We start from the raw sequence: 15090 nt of genomic DNA, 5'->3' as shown, positions 1-15090 counted from the left end.
CTTCACACTTTTCATTTTTTTTTTTTATTCTGGAAATATTTTTGAAGATGATGTTTTTAATAAAAAAAAAAATGTCGAGAGACTAGAGTCGAGACATTTAAGTAAGGGATCATCTAAACGTCCGAATCTAATAATAGATGCGACTGTCATACAAATTAAATGTTTATATAGCTATAAAACCAAGTTTGTTCAATCCACCATTTTCTACATATTAAATGCCTGTACCAAGTCAGGAACATGACTGTTGTTTTCTATTCTTTTGATGTGTTTGAGCTTTTGATTTTGCAATTTTATAAAGAACTTTCCGTTTGAATATTCCTTGGAGTTTGGTATTTTTGTTATTCTACTTTTTAATCTGCACATTGATATCTTTTGTGCCATTGCTACCAGTAAATATAAGATAATAGTTTTAGCAAATAACTCTTTTAGCTACCGATTACTGATGCATATAAAAAGAAGATGTGGTGAAGGTCATTTCATATTCTTTAAGTTTAATATGCTTCTATATGATTGGTTGGTTGGTTGGTTGGTAGATGTATTGGTCGGTTGATTAATGAAATGATTTATTGATTGATTGGCACTTTGCATAACATAAAGAGACGCATATTTCATATTTCATATTGATTGATTGATTGTTTGTGTGACGTTCAGTGACAAATACTTAATTGAAGAAATTATTTTTCGAGTAAAGAAGACATTTTCATGGAAACAGTCAAGAATTAAACAAAATGTTTTCAACTTCACAGATATTTTTGGTTTCCAACTGTGTTTGATTCAAGCGCCACCAATGAGTCTTAAGAAAATACAACTCGAGTTTGGCGTATTAAATCATAATCTTGGTATATTTAATGAGTTCTACATAAACTCAAGAAAGCATATTTTGTAGCAAAAGTAAAGTCAAATGCTCATTCATTGCACCATTAATAGATTTTAAAAATATAACTTATTTTCTAGGTATAAAGGTATGGACAAGTCACCTACGAAAACAACAGTTTCGTCGAATACAAATCGAATATGGAAAATTACCACAGGTTTATTTCTGTCCACTACAGTGATATTCGTAAGCCTATTTATTTGGAGTGAATATAAAGGTAGATATATACATTTATATTTGTTTTAAAGCTCGCACATTTTCGCAAATATAATGATGCTTTTAGAACTTCAATATTATTATCAGGACAAATGGTTATGATGTTGTAATGATTGTCAATAAGATAACTATCCACTACAGACCAAATGGCGTAGATGTTAGCGGACTGCTTTCAACAATGAGAAAAACCCAAACCACATATTAAGCTATAAAAGACCCCGCCATAACAAATTGTAAATGAACTTAAATGATTTGATTTATATACAAAACAACAAACGAAAGACAAATATTATATACACTAACATACTACTAGCACTGAATTACAGGTCCCTGACTTTGGACAGACACATACAAAATGTGGTGGGGTAAAACATGTTTAAGCGTCCTATCCTTCGATTAACCTTGGACAGTGGTGTAACTGCACACCATAGTAACAAAAGTATCTGACTTTACATGTTAAGGCCCGTATTTATAAAGGTGGTTAAAATTTAAACTAAGTTTAAAATTAAAACTTATTCATAAAAGTGGTTTACATAAATTAAACTTGGCAGGAAACCCAAGTTCTAGTCAAGAATAAAGGAAATAAAGGGACACAAAAATGTCCGGAGACCAGAAAAACGCACAATGGCCACATTAACCCTTACGAGGAACACGGATCCCGTTAAACTGAGGTGAACGCACTTCTGTGCACCGGAAGGAGACTTGTTAGATCTCTTTCAACTTGCAATACATCTGCCATGTTTTTTACTTCCCATGTTATATGTTGTGATGGATCTTCCCTATGAAGCCCGAATAACAATTATATTATACTCGAGTGCCCTCATTTTAAATTTTAATTACCATTATCTTTTTTTTCATTTTTTTTTCACAGGGTATATAGGCTCATATATACACTGTCAAGGTAACAAATCAAATTGCAGTATTAGCTGGGATATATTATTCCAGTATAATATAATACACAAACTGTCTATAATAAAAGGTGTCATTCCGGCGTATCACAAGATATTACAGGCAGTATGTGTTATATTATACTGAATACACTTTTCAATATATCACTCCTTTATACCAAATGTGCATACGTATTGGGAACGCAATTTCCGGTCACTGGAGGGTGATATATCGGGGTGAACTATCGGGGCTATCAACCATTGTTAAGGAGTCTGAGTTAGTACGGAATAGACCTTTTTCACTTCAAACGATAACATAGTTGCCAGCAAAAATAGAAGCCAAGGTAAAGTGTTAATCCTTTTCGTCACAAATACTTCGAAATGACAATTAAACATCATTCAATTGAAGCTTTCTTTGACAAATTTTATACTAGCTTCATTACAACAAGTTTAGATGTCATTTTCTGAAAGAGAGCAAAGAACTGTTTGTATTGTAGTAAATTTAAATCATTTAAAATTTGTATTCAAATACACTGATGAAGATTACGAAGATCCAATAAAATACAACAATTTTGAATGTCACTAGTGTCTTCGATAAAAAAAAAGTCGTCATCGATAGCAGTATCATTATGTTAAATCAAAAAGACTCAATTCATTGTTATTAGACGTGTTAGGAAAGAGATTTAAATACTGCGCTGATGTTAAATACTAATACCGATATATATTTAAGTGTGGACTTTCTCAAAATGCAATTGCATTGAAAAGTATCCCGACGTTTTGTGGTGTGTTTGATACAATATGAAGCGAGCGGTTAACGTCGACTCGAAATTTTAAGACGTGCATTGGCCTTAAGTAAATCCAAAGGCGGATATATATTGTCTACTACTATCTGCATGGTATGAGTGCAATGCATAAACAGAGGGACGAAAGAACGGACGAATTGACCATTTCACCAATCACTTTATACCGTCCAATTTAGAAAGCGCAGTGTATAGTGAATATTAGGCAAAACAAAATGAACGAAATCGAAAAAATAAATGTCCGACGTATAATTTAGCAGACTTTGTTTTGCAAGAGGTGAAAATGAATATTCCATTTTCAAAATATCCTTCTGACTCAAAGAAAATAAAATTAACTTTTCTATATGAAAGTTTAACGCCACTTTCAACAATATCTCAATTTAATCGTAGTGTACTGTTTTGTTGGTGGAGGAAGCCGTGATAACAAGAAAAAAAAACTTCCGACCCTTCACCGAAACTCAAATTCAACGTGCTTGATAATGTCCGAACGTTGTTATCTTTTAAAACTTAATTCGATAACGGTTTCCTCTTTTTCCGAAAAAAAAAGTTGATAGAAAGAAAAATGTTAATGTCAAGGAAAATTCACACATTTTAACGGGGTTTTTTTCTAGGTATTGTCGCTTTTCAACATTACAATAAATTGCAAATGACTGTTCCAGATAAAACTAAAATATAAAGATAATCAAATTAAAAACGTTTTCGTTTTATCCTTTTTCTTTAATTATCAAGTACACAAATTTCTAGTTTGGTTTATTTTTTTTTAGAATTTTACGCTACTGTGTAACTAGAAAATGATATAAAATAAGGAGATGTGGTATGATTGCCAAAATAGACAACTATCTACCAGAGACCAAATGACAGAAATGTTTGCAACTATATGACAACGGTATGACCTCCAACATGGAGCAAAACCAATCCCGCATAAAAGCTAGGAAAGACCTCGACAATACAAGTATATTTTGAATAAATTTCAAATAAACGAACGTTTTGAAAAAAGATTGATATATAGAGAATATCATATGGCTTTTTCAATATCACATCCGCATCAACACGATACACCAATATAACCCCAAGAGCTCTGCTCGAGGGATATATTGGTTGAGGGTTGATACGGTGTGTGATATTGGAAAAGACATATCATATACACTTGATTATATACATATAATTGAGGGGGATAGGAACTTTATCTGGATTCCGGGATCGAGTGTTTTGTAGCTCAGGATTTTGGGATTGACCCTTTCAAGATCCGGGAATTCTTTTTTTTTTAATTTCGGGATTTGAGTTTTCAATTTATTTAAATTCGGGACCTCGGGATTTCGTGTTTTTAAGCCCGGGATTTCGGAATCAGGACCCCTCCTACCCTCCCTCATACTTCAAGTAGAATTTTTTTATGTGACATGACGTCATATAGATAAAGAGGTTTGAAATGACGTCATACAGATTATAGGTTAGACATGACGTCATACAGATAAGGGGTTTGATAAAGCCTTTGCAACAGTGACTACAATCGATGACGTGACGTCATACAGATTAAAGGTGTGATAAAGCCTTTGCCACCGTGCTGATATCGATATCATCACGGGTGGCTGATACAGCATGCTTGCCAATGAATTATTACACCTACAATTTATCTGTATTTACTTCTAAGTATATAACAAAAAGTAATAGATCGAATTCGAATGTGATTTGATTCCTGTCGGGGTTTTTTTATTCATTTATTTTGATCAAATTATAGATTTTCTTTGTAGTCGTTCGACGAAATAGTAAGAAATAGGGACACAACGATCTTAAACTTATTCGATCAATACTATTAAACAATAATGATCGTATTGTTTTGCTGGATTCTCGTCCGTGTATTGCGGAATACATGTTTACTATTTTATTGTTTAAAATCTTCTCAGCATTATCAAAGAGGGGGGCAAGGGGGTCCCAATAACAGCAAAACAGTTAACTGATTTGGCTTAAAACAGATAACAAGGAATTAAAAAGGGACAAAAAAAGATAACAGTAAATTAAATATTAAAATCAGTCTGGTCCAGGACTAATCCCGTAGATCTTATCATATATATACTGATTGTATGGACCTATACCTACATGTAGACCTTAACGGAGTCAAATATACATTTTAGTTATGATCCTCATCAGGTATTCTGGTCATATTTTTTTCTTTTTATTATACATATTGATAATTGAATAGATTTGAATTTAATATGTACCCATGGGGTACAAGGACCATTATAATGCAAAAAACGTTTGTAACGTTCATTTTGATTGGATAACGTCACTTTCTTACTTGGCATCAATTGACAATTGATGCTATGGGACGTACGCACAAGCGCAGACTGCATATGACAGATTTTAAATACATGTTTTAACGTTGTTTTCTGTCAGTTTCATTAGAATGGAGATAACAATATTGTATTTTAAGCTCCGTCGGCATCAATTTGGGATTTGATGGTCGCAAATACCCGTTTACTGTCTCCGCAAACGCGTCGCCAGTAAACTTTATTTGCGACCATCAAATCCCTAATTGATGCCGTCGGAGCTTAAATTTCAATACAGTTATCTCCTAATTATCCCCATATTTACGTTAAAGTCAAATTCGAGCAATTCTTAATATCAAGAAAAAGAAAACATATGGGTAGGGATACCTGATGAGGATAGGTCTTTAGGTCCATACGACTTTTACCGAAACACCTTTTATATATGTGGTGTACAAGATATCATTTTGTACAAATTATAATTTGTATTTTGATTTTGTACGAATTGTTTTTTGTACAAAAAGTGCATGCATGTACAAATTACAATTTAAAATAAAATTGAGAATGGAAATGGGGAATGTGCCAAAGAGACAACAACCCGACCATAGAAAAAAACAGCAGAAGGTCACCAACAGGTCTTCAATGTAGCGAAAAATTGTACACATTTCGACTTGAGCTCACTTAAAACTTGTACATCAATTTCTGTGGGTTTTTATTTTTTTGGTCGTTATTTTCAAAAATCAAATGAAGCCAGTGACACTTAGTTAATTTGAGTTTTAGAACATTTTTTTTTCTTTCTGAAAAACGATTAAAGACACATCTTTATTTTGCAACAACAATTTCTGAGCTCCAAAAAAGACAAAATGACACATACATTAACAACTATAGGCCATTATACAGCCTTAAAAAATTAGCAAACCCATGCCGCATAGTCAGCTATAAAGGCCCTGAAACGGAAGAAATGTAAAACAATTCAAACGTGAAAATTATCGGCCTAATTCATATACAAAATAATGAACTAAAAAATATGTAACACAGCAACAAACAACAACCACTGAATTACAGGCTTCTGACTTGGGACAGGCACATTCAGAGTGTGGTGGGGTTAAAAAATGTTAGTTGTCGCCCAACCCTCCTCATCCTGGGACAGGGTTTAATAGTACAACATAAGGTTTATTATGTGGTCATTGAATAATAATTTTAAAGGTTATACCTACGCTTTTTATATAACAAAATCAATACTAGTCAATTTAAGTCAAATTTTGTACAAAAAGTTATTTGTATAGTCAATTTTTGTACAAATTACAAAATGCACAAATTATGTGTACAAAGAAAGTTAAAATACAAATTATAATTTGTACACATTTTGTACAAAATGTCATCAAAATACATGTTCATAGACAATGAAATGTATTACAAAGGACAAACATAATATATACTGTATTTGTCCTGGACCCGACTGATTTTAATACATGAATGTTTATGTGATGTATGGTTCTGGAATCCTGCTACAAAAACGGCACCACTAAATCATCACTTAAATTTGGATAGAACACAATAGACATAAAAAAATATGTGGTATTAGTCAAAATGTTCAATTTTTCCTGAATATGGCTGTCAAAATGCTAACATTCCAATTTTCAATAACAGTTAACAAAAAAAATAAAAGTCCCATAACAGCTAACAAGGAATAAGACAAAAACAGCTAACATCAAATTTATTTTCAGAATAACAGATAACAAAGAATTAAATTGCCCCATAATAGCATAACTGTCAAACCCCTTGCCCCCCTCATCAAACAAATCCATACACATTGAAGGCCGTACCTTGACCTATAATGGTTCACTTTTATACATTGTTACTAGGATGGAGAGTTGTCTCATTGGCACTCATACCACATCTTCCTATATCTAGGTAACTACAGTGAATGATTATATGTGCTTTTTGAGATGGTCCCCAATATATTGGTCATAATAACATGACAAAATTTCATCAATTGCAATAAGCATGCATTATAAATCAAAACATTGAAACTTTTAATGAATGTACTGGTGTACTGTCGTAAATTCATGGGAGTTGTCCGTTGTTATTCTGTGGTTTACATGTTGTAATGTACTACATTTGTATTATATTATTTATCTATGTATTTCTCTATCCTAAGTGTTCTTGCGTTTATTTGTACTATTTTTCTGTCACGTAATTTTGTCATTTTGTTTTTGCGGTATTTAAAACATTGCCATATCAACTAGAGGTTTGGCTAGCCATAAAACCAGGTTCAATCTACCATTTTTTCTTAAAAGTCAGGAATATGGCAGTTGTTATCAAACTTTCCATTTCTATATGTGTGTTGACGTTCGTTTTTGTTGCACGTCAGTGTTTCTGCTGTTCCATTGTTTTCCTCTTATAGTTGACGTGTTTCCCTCGGGTTTAATTTGTAACCTGGATTTGTTTTCGCTTAATCGATTTATGACTATTGAACAGCGGTATACTACTGTTGCTTTTATTTAACACACTAAATAATTAATGAGTTATGACAATTATATTGACCATCGGTCATCTAAGTTTATTTTGAAGCAATGACATGATATTCATGATGTCATTGTGACGTTATGATTATGGCAAACGTAAATTGAATGTTATGTCATTGAAAGAGCTGGTTCTCGACTGACTACTACACTTTTTGATTTCCGGTCGTTTTCACTGGCATTTTGACTTTCTAAATTCAAATTCGTTATTACCTTCATGACCTTGAACCTTACAGTTTATCGGTATCAATATAGAAATAAAAATTTTAAGAAAACAAGTAAACAGACAGATAATGTTCATGTTATAATGTTGTCTCTATTTTAAAAGCAATAGTTCATTTTCCTAAATTGGTTAACTGTTTGATGTTTCATATAATAAAAAGTTCAATAAATTTAAACACACTTGGCCTAGACCAGTAATCTTTCTTGATGAATTTTACTCTAAGTTCCTTATATTTCGGACACTCTAAGACAAAATGGAATTCGTCTTCAATACACTGACGAAATGTACATACACCCAGCTGTCTTTTGCAAAAATGCAAGTGGACTTTTTCGACACCATCAGCTTTATAGAATCCCAAGACTTTGCATGCGTATGAAATAACACTACCTACATACACATCAAATAGAGACAGGAGAGTTTGAGTGTTTATATAGTAATTCCTTGACGTAGATAACATGACAAACATTGATGTTCGACCTAGTTATGCCAGTTTCTTCGGTGAAAATAGTTTTTCCATTTTTTTTAATTAAATCCCAAGCAACAGAAGTAATCGACCGTCTCTAAGCTCTCATTATTGTAGAATCATCTCTTATAATCCTTGACAAGACAACCGTTTCGAAACACAACTACCTTAGTTTTGTCAATGTTAACTGTCAAATCGTTTTTTACAGTATATAGTTTTGATGAATTCAGTTTATCAGTTTAGAAATGGTGATCAATATATAATTGTTACATTTTGTAGACTATCTTTAAACCTATGTTCCTATTACTAGGGAATATAAAGTAACTACATACGTAATATTACATCAATTTCAAAGTTTAATAAAGAAATAAAACGAACTGAAAAAAAAAACGAAAAAAAAACTAAACATCTTGTGCCACCCCATTTCATAAAACTCAATATGATACGGACTCATTTCAGATGACATGACTTATTGATCAATTATGATTTGCGCAGTCAATATTATAGCACATCCGAATCGATGCAAATTTGTATACTAGTATATAGTTTCCGTTTTGAATGCAACCAATATTGGTATCAGAATCAACTTATTTGATTCTGCTTTGTTCTCTGGATTTCGTGGGGTTTGGTTTTTTTTCAGTTTCTAAGTCAATGCAGTTTTTTTAACTATTGATTATTTGTTTGCACGCGTTTTTCATAATCAAACTAGATTGTAGTATTACCCAATCCCAACGTTTAGAGAGATTGAAAAAAAAAGAGATTTTGTTAGTTTATATAATTATTCTGAGTCTATTCGATTCATATAATATGTCCATGTGTAGCGAATAGGTTATATGGTAATACATTAGGATTTTTGTATAGTGTAAGACATCAAAATGTTAATATATATGAAAATCAGTTTATTTAATAATCTGTAGAAAGAAGTACACATTTTTATGATACACATAAAATTTGACTCTAAAGTAATATGTCCTACGAATTGTTTTAAAAAATAATATGTAATTGTTTTTTAAAGGACCATTATACATGTTATATGTAGCTACGATTTTGACAAGAAATAAAAATCTGATTTTTTGTTTTGTTTAAATGCTTTGAAAAGCAAAATAAAAAAATAATGTTTCTCTACTAGCAATCAGTTTGGTTCATTTTGTAAAAATAAGATAAAAACATCGCAAGTCAATAATTCAACTCAGTTTTTCCGTATTCATGCAATCCTTAATTTCACCTTTAGTGAAGATAGGTAGCGCATGTATTTAGCAAGTGTTCAGTATGTTTATTCACTAAAGAGAAACAAAATTTCAACATTGAAAAGTGAAACAAGGAAGCCACCAGGAATAATCAGTTCGTTTACTGATAAGGCCCACAAAAAAATCATTTTTAAACTTTTAATACGATAATTCACATAAATTTAAAGCTATAACATGAAATAAAACAAGCTTCGAAAAATTGTCAATATATGATTGCGCATGTTTGTCTGTTAATTCATATTTACATTCATGCATGTATCGGATTATATGACCGTCGGCAGTCTTCGGAGATAAGCGATGGATAATTTCGTCTTCTCACTTATTTTTTGTTTTATTAATGTAGTCCATGTATTGGCATAAACTGTTTTCTGGACCTTAATATGAGGGATTTTTTTACGGTTGCTTTACTGTATATAATGAAAAGAAATCGAACAAAATACTTGGACGCCCACACAAACTGTTTTAAATCGGAGGCCATTGACATTTAGTCCAAATTATTGTTTGTCCTGAAATAGTCAAATCCGTGGTTTACGCGAAGCAACTATTGATATTCATTTCATAATAGAAAGGACAAACATCAGTTTTAAAGAATAAAATATGTGTTCGTCTTGGATGAGTTCATGCTTAACTTTGAGCGTAATCACACCCCCCCCCCCCTTTTCCGCACGGAACGAAACATTTAAGAAAATTCCCATTTTTCTCAGCATTTTCCTTAAACGTTTAAGCTATGTTTTAGGAAGTTACCGTTTAAGTAAAACATTTGAGAATTTTTTTTAATATCTCTGGTCAATAATTGCATCAGAGAAACCAGGCTTTAAATGTGTACGTCGGACGCGCTTTTGTCTATTTAAAGACTCATCAGTGACGCTCGAATCAAAAAGGTTAAACTTGTCGAATAAAATTCGAGGTTGAATAGCAACCAAACGTGACAGATGCATTCAGAGGCAAAACTTTGTTTCCGCCAAAAAAAAAGCATGACAATCTTGAATGTGTCCGTCACTAAAAACTTTAAGTTTAGACATTCTTTTTAGTGTGTTATAAGTAAAATATGAAAGTTTGAATCAAATTGATGAATATGACTTTTCCAAAGTACAGACCCTTTCTTAATTAGTCGCATTATATGTGAGCCTAAATTACCAATACTATTTAGTTAGGAAAAACCAAATGCTCTCTACCAATGAAATAGGAATAGGATTTTATTTTCCATAATTGTGAAGAACGAATGTACATTATGTTCTGCGTAAAGGATTATCCTTTGTTTAAGCATATTCACAGTTCGAAACAAAGAATTTCTATAAAGAGTCACAAATGCCTCGAATAAAATTGAGAAAGGAAATGGGGAATGTGTCAAAGCGACAACAACCCGACCATAGAGCAGACAACACATTTATCAGCTTGAATTGCCACTCTCTAATTTTTGGATTGATAAGAAACTAAGGTTTCAACTCCTTCAGGCAAATTGACTATAGATGGATTTGACTATTTTTTTTAGGTCTTTTGTCGTCGTATAGGTCTTCAACTGTTTCGGTTCTTATATATCCCTGGCTTTAAAAAAATTGACGTTGAGCGTTCCTGGTGCAGGTAAATACAGGTAAATCCAGAAAAGCGCTTCGGAAACAGGAAATTTATAACGTGTTTTTTAAATTTTTTAATGGATTATTGATTGAAAGTCGAATTGAGAAAAAAAAAAGAAAAAAAAAGTTTGTTTTTTTATTGGTGCAGTACAATTTAATCCGTTAATGTCATAATTTGAATAATTTGAACTTCAAAAATACAAGAAAAATAAGAAATATCAAAACAATGCAAAAATAAAAAAAAAAAATAAAAAAAAATAATATGAATTTAAATCATTAGATACTACCCTTACCAAACGAATTACTGTATCCACAGTTAGTAAGAATGGTTATTTCAAATATATATCAATACAATTGAAATAGGAATTAACAATAACTTTTGGATTTCAATTTAAGTTTAAATTACTTAGGTAGTATTTGATGTAAACAGCTGGAATAAGATTGGCTGTGGAATACAATTAAGTTGTAAATAGATGTAAGAAGATGTGGTATGAGTGCCAATGAGACAACTCTCCATCCAAGTCACAATTTATAAAAGTAAACCATTATAGGTCAAGGTACGGTCTTCAACACGGAGCCTTGGGTCACACCGAACGATAAGCTATAAAGGGTCCCAAAAATTTACTAGTGTAAAACCATTCAAACGGGAAAAACAACGGTCTAATCTATATGAAAAACGAGAAACGAGAAACACTTATGAACTACATCAACAAACGACAACTAATGAACATCAGATTCCTGACTTAGGACAGGTGCAAACAATTGCAGCGGGTTTAACCGTTTTAATGGTACCAAATCTTCACCCTAATCTGGAACAATAGTGTAACATCACAACATAGAAAGACAGACTATAAAATATCAATCGGAATGACTTATCTCAATCAAAAGACGTATTGACCAAATGAACATACACTGAACGAATAAATTTGATATGTGATGCAATGTTAATACAAAGTTAATAAAATAAGGGATGAATAATTATAGTAAAAGTATTATACCGCTGTGAAATGCTAAACAATTTCAGAAAAAAACATCAGCTTTGAAAAAAAAAATTACGCCATTTGTAATATCAAAATTAAACACAGGTAAATGAAAATAATTTTGAAGATAAGTATACTTCTTCTGTCTATATAACCTTACGTTTAGGAAAACTAAGAAAGTTCTTGTATAACAATTAAACTATTCTAAAACTTGGTAAATGTGGGGTGAATATCAACAATTAAACTATAAAATTGGTGCTCGATAAAACTTCTCCGCGGAAGTGTGATGTATATACAGTATAAAAGAGTACCTCAGATTTAAATTTATTAAATTGAACTGTTAATGAACAAAAGATAATTCCTCACTAAACAATTACATAATTAACATTAGGAAACTTATACATTGTGTTCTATTATTTCATTGCACCGTTGTGTCATCTAACGTTCAAAATACAATTTATTAAAATTTCCTGAATCATAAAATATAAAATTATAAATAAGTCCAGATCTATCACTAAGACTAATCTATAAATGAAATGCCTATAAAGGAAGTCCTGCATTCACTTTAATAATAAAAGCAATGCCAGTTTGATGTCATGGCGTAGTGACACTGTTGCTCTTAATCATTTTATAATGATTATTATGTGTACAAAGAAATTCAATTGCATTATCATTTAAAAAAAAATTCACTCAAACAATTACGCTCAATTAATAGACATCGCTTTTTTTTCTATTACAGGAGACACAAATTCTGGAAATCAAGGTAGGTTAACATCTGTAAATGCATATTGCTTTCAAAACATAATCAGTTTTAGCAGGCGATGACTTTTTAAGATAATGATCTTTTGATTGAAACACTGCAATCATGTGATATTATTGTTTCAAATCGAAACTGTTTATCGAACTTTCTGTTGCTTGGCTACGGAATGCTAAATTTTATGATATACATAAATCTATGATGAAGTAGGTGAAACTGAAACATGTGTAATGTTGTGTAATTTTAAAAATCGTTTTTGTGTGTTTTATTTTCATTTTATAAAATAAAACAAAATATGATAATTAGTCTTTATTTATCTGTACAATAATTTATTGTTTTAATACAGATAATGTTAGAGGAAAAAATGTTTTGACTGCACATAATTTGATAAATGACTTTTACAAACGAAAACGGAATAAAACATATATTTCATTTCGTAAGTAAGGAGATGTGGTATTTTATACTTATTGACTAGAAATAAGCCATAATCTCAAAGACTTCAAACTTCAGTTTAGTGTAAATACGTCAAAGACAGAATTAAAAAGCATGACCTTGTGCAATGCTTGTTGCTGTTAAATATGCATTACTTTTAAATAGACTAGGGGCAGTTGATTTGATATGCTGTGTAGAAACCTGTTTATTATGGAAGACTGTTTGCTGCCATCTGAATGTCTTTTGTTATTCATGTTATTTTTGTGATTTTATTACATTACCATTGACGTATAGCGGACATCTCTTTCTATTCATAATAAAATAGGAGAAACATTTTTATTATTTAGTTTAATTTCATCAATATCAAAACATATCTAACGAAGGCTACCATAAATACCTATCTGGTGAAGAGCTGAAATTTAGAAACTGAAGGCAACATGACTATTTTGGGCGATCTTATTACTGCAACTCATTTTCTTTCTGCTTTATTTAACCACAAAAAGGTTAGAACACAACAACTCACATATTTAAATATGCACATTCAATGTCAATTGGTCTCCGGCGGAGAGTTGTAACATTAGCATTCATACGACGTCTTCTTATGTTTACATTCAACTACTATATTTATTCTTTTCAAGTAACGCCATGTTCAAGATCCCCATGTGAACACGGTGGGAATTGTTCGGTAACAGACAATAGTTTTTCCTGTACCTGTTTAAACGGATTCACAGGATTACAATGCCAAAGTGAGTAATATGATATTCACATTTAACGTGCTTAGTTATAGGCATTATAACCGTTAAATAAATCGATATTCTTAATAGAGGTGCGGTATATAAAATTGAGAATGGAAATGGGGAATATGTCAAAGAGACAACAACCCGACCAAAGAGCAAATAACAGCCGAATTAGACAGCAATCAAACGACGAAACTACTAAACGGTATCTAAAGGGCAACATTAAGTTTTCAACTACTAAAGACAGTTTGCAATATGTCCATCCTAATGGTTGACTGGGGTTTAGAAAATCCGTCGTCCATAGAGTTATCCCATCCAACAGCTAAACACACGCTAAGGTTGGGCCTTCGATTCCCTGTGTCGAAAGTATAAATACGAAGCCGTTTCAAGACTAGAAGTCGGAATGTGTGTGTCCGGGTAGAGTGACATGTCTTCGATGACAATGGTACAACGTGTGAAGGTTATTTATTTCCAATCTTTTTTTATGAGTATGCAAACATAAAATAAACAATTTAAATGCAGGTTTTGGGACAATAAACACCGGTATACATAGATATGGATTTATTACTTCAAAGAATAGAGCGAATGACTGCAAAAATTACGAAATATTTGTCTTTTAGACTTCAACCTTACAACACACAAATAAAAAAAAATATTTTAAAGGCAATATACGATCGTCAAATGACTTTACTTTCTCCCATTATTTAAACCTAACACTTGATTTCAATATCAGGTACTCCATGCGATAACTATAGCTGTGACAATGGTGGGACGTGCTTTCTTGATGAATTTCAGCCAAAATGTGCCTGCAAAAACGGATTCACTGGTGAAAATTGTACATGTAAGCTTATGAAATATAGCAATCTATTTTTCTTTTTTATAGATTCCATCACACACCAAAATTATATATTCATATATGCCTTTCCTTTATATTCATCAGCTGACTACAGAACCTTTCAATTGTATTAGTTGTCCATTTTATAAGTTTATGGTTCTAAATAAGCTAACAATATTTGCCACTGGATGATCAACAAGCTACAAACAATTTATAAATAATTCCATAAATCAATCAATTGATAAATATATAGATCAGGTTAACATTCCACGTCTTCAA

The 15090-nt window shown here is 31.7% G+C and overlaps 1 long non-coding RNA gene across 1 annotated transcript; it reads left to right on the top strand.

Moving 5' to 3' along the window:
• Positions 1-955: 955 nt before the first annotated feature.
• Positions 956-14820, top strand: LOC143080076 (uncharacterized). The gene is made up of 4 exons (XR_012979617.1): positions 956-1091; positions 12790-12813; positions 13878-13985; positions 14710-14820. It is a non-coding gene; the product is annotated as an uncharacterized LOC143080076 (long non-coding RNA).
• Positions 14821-15090: the final 270 nt, after the last annotated feature.

The sequence above is a fragment of the Mytilus galloprovincialis genome, chromosome 1, assembly GCF_965363235.1.
Source record: "Mytilus galloprovincialis chromosome 1, xbMytGall1.hap1.1, whole genome shotgun sequence".
NCBI lineage: Eukaryota > Metazoa > Mollusca > Bivalvia > Mytilida > Mytilidae > Mytilus > Mytilus galloprovincialis.
The sequence above is the reverse complement of the archived record's forward strand: the minus strand, read 5'-3'. Positions and strand labels throughout refer to the sequence as shown.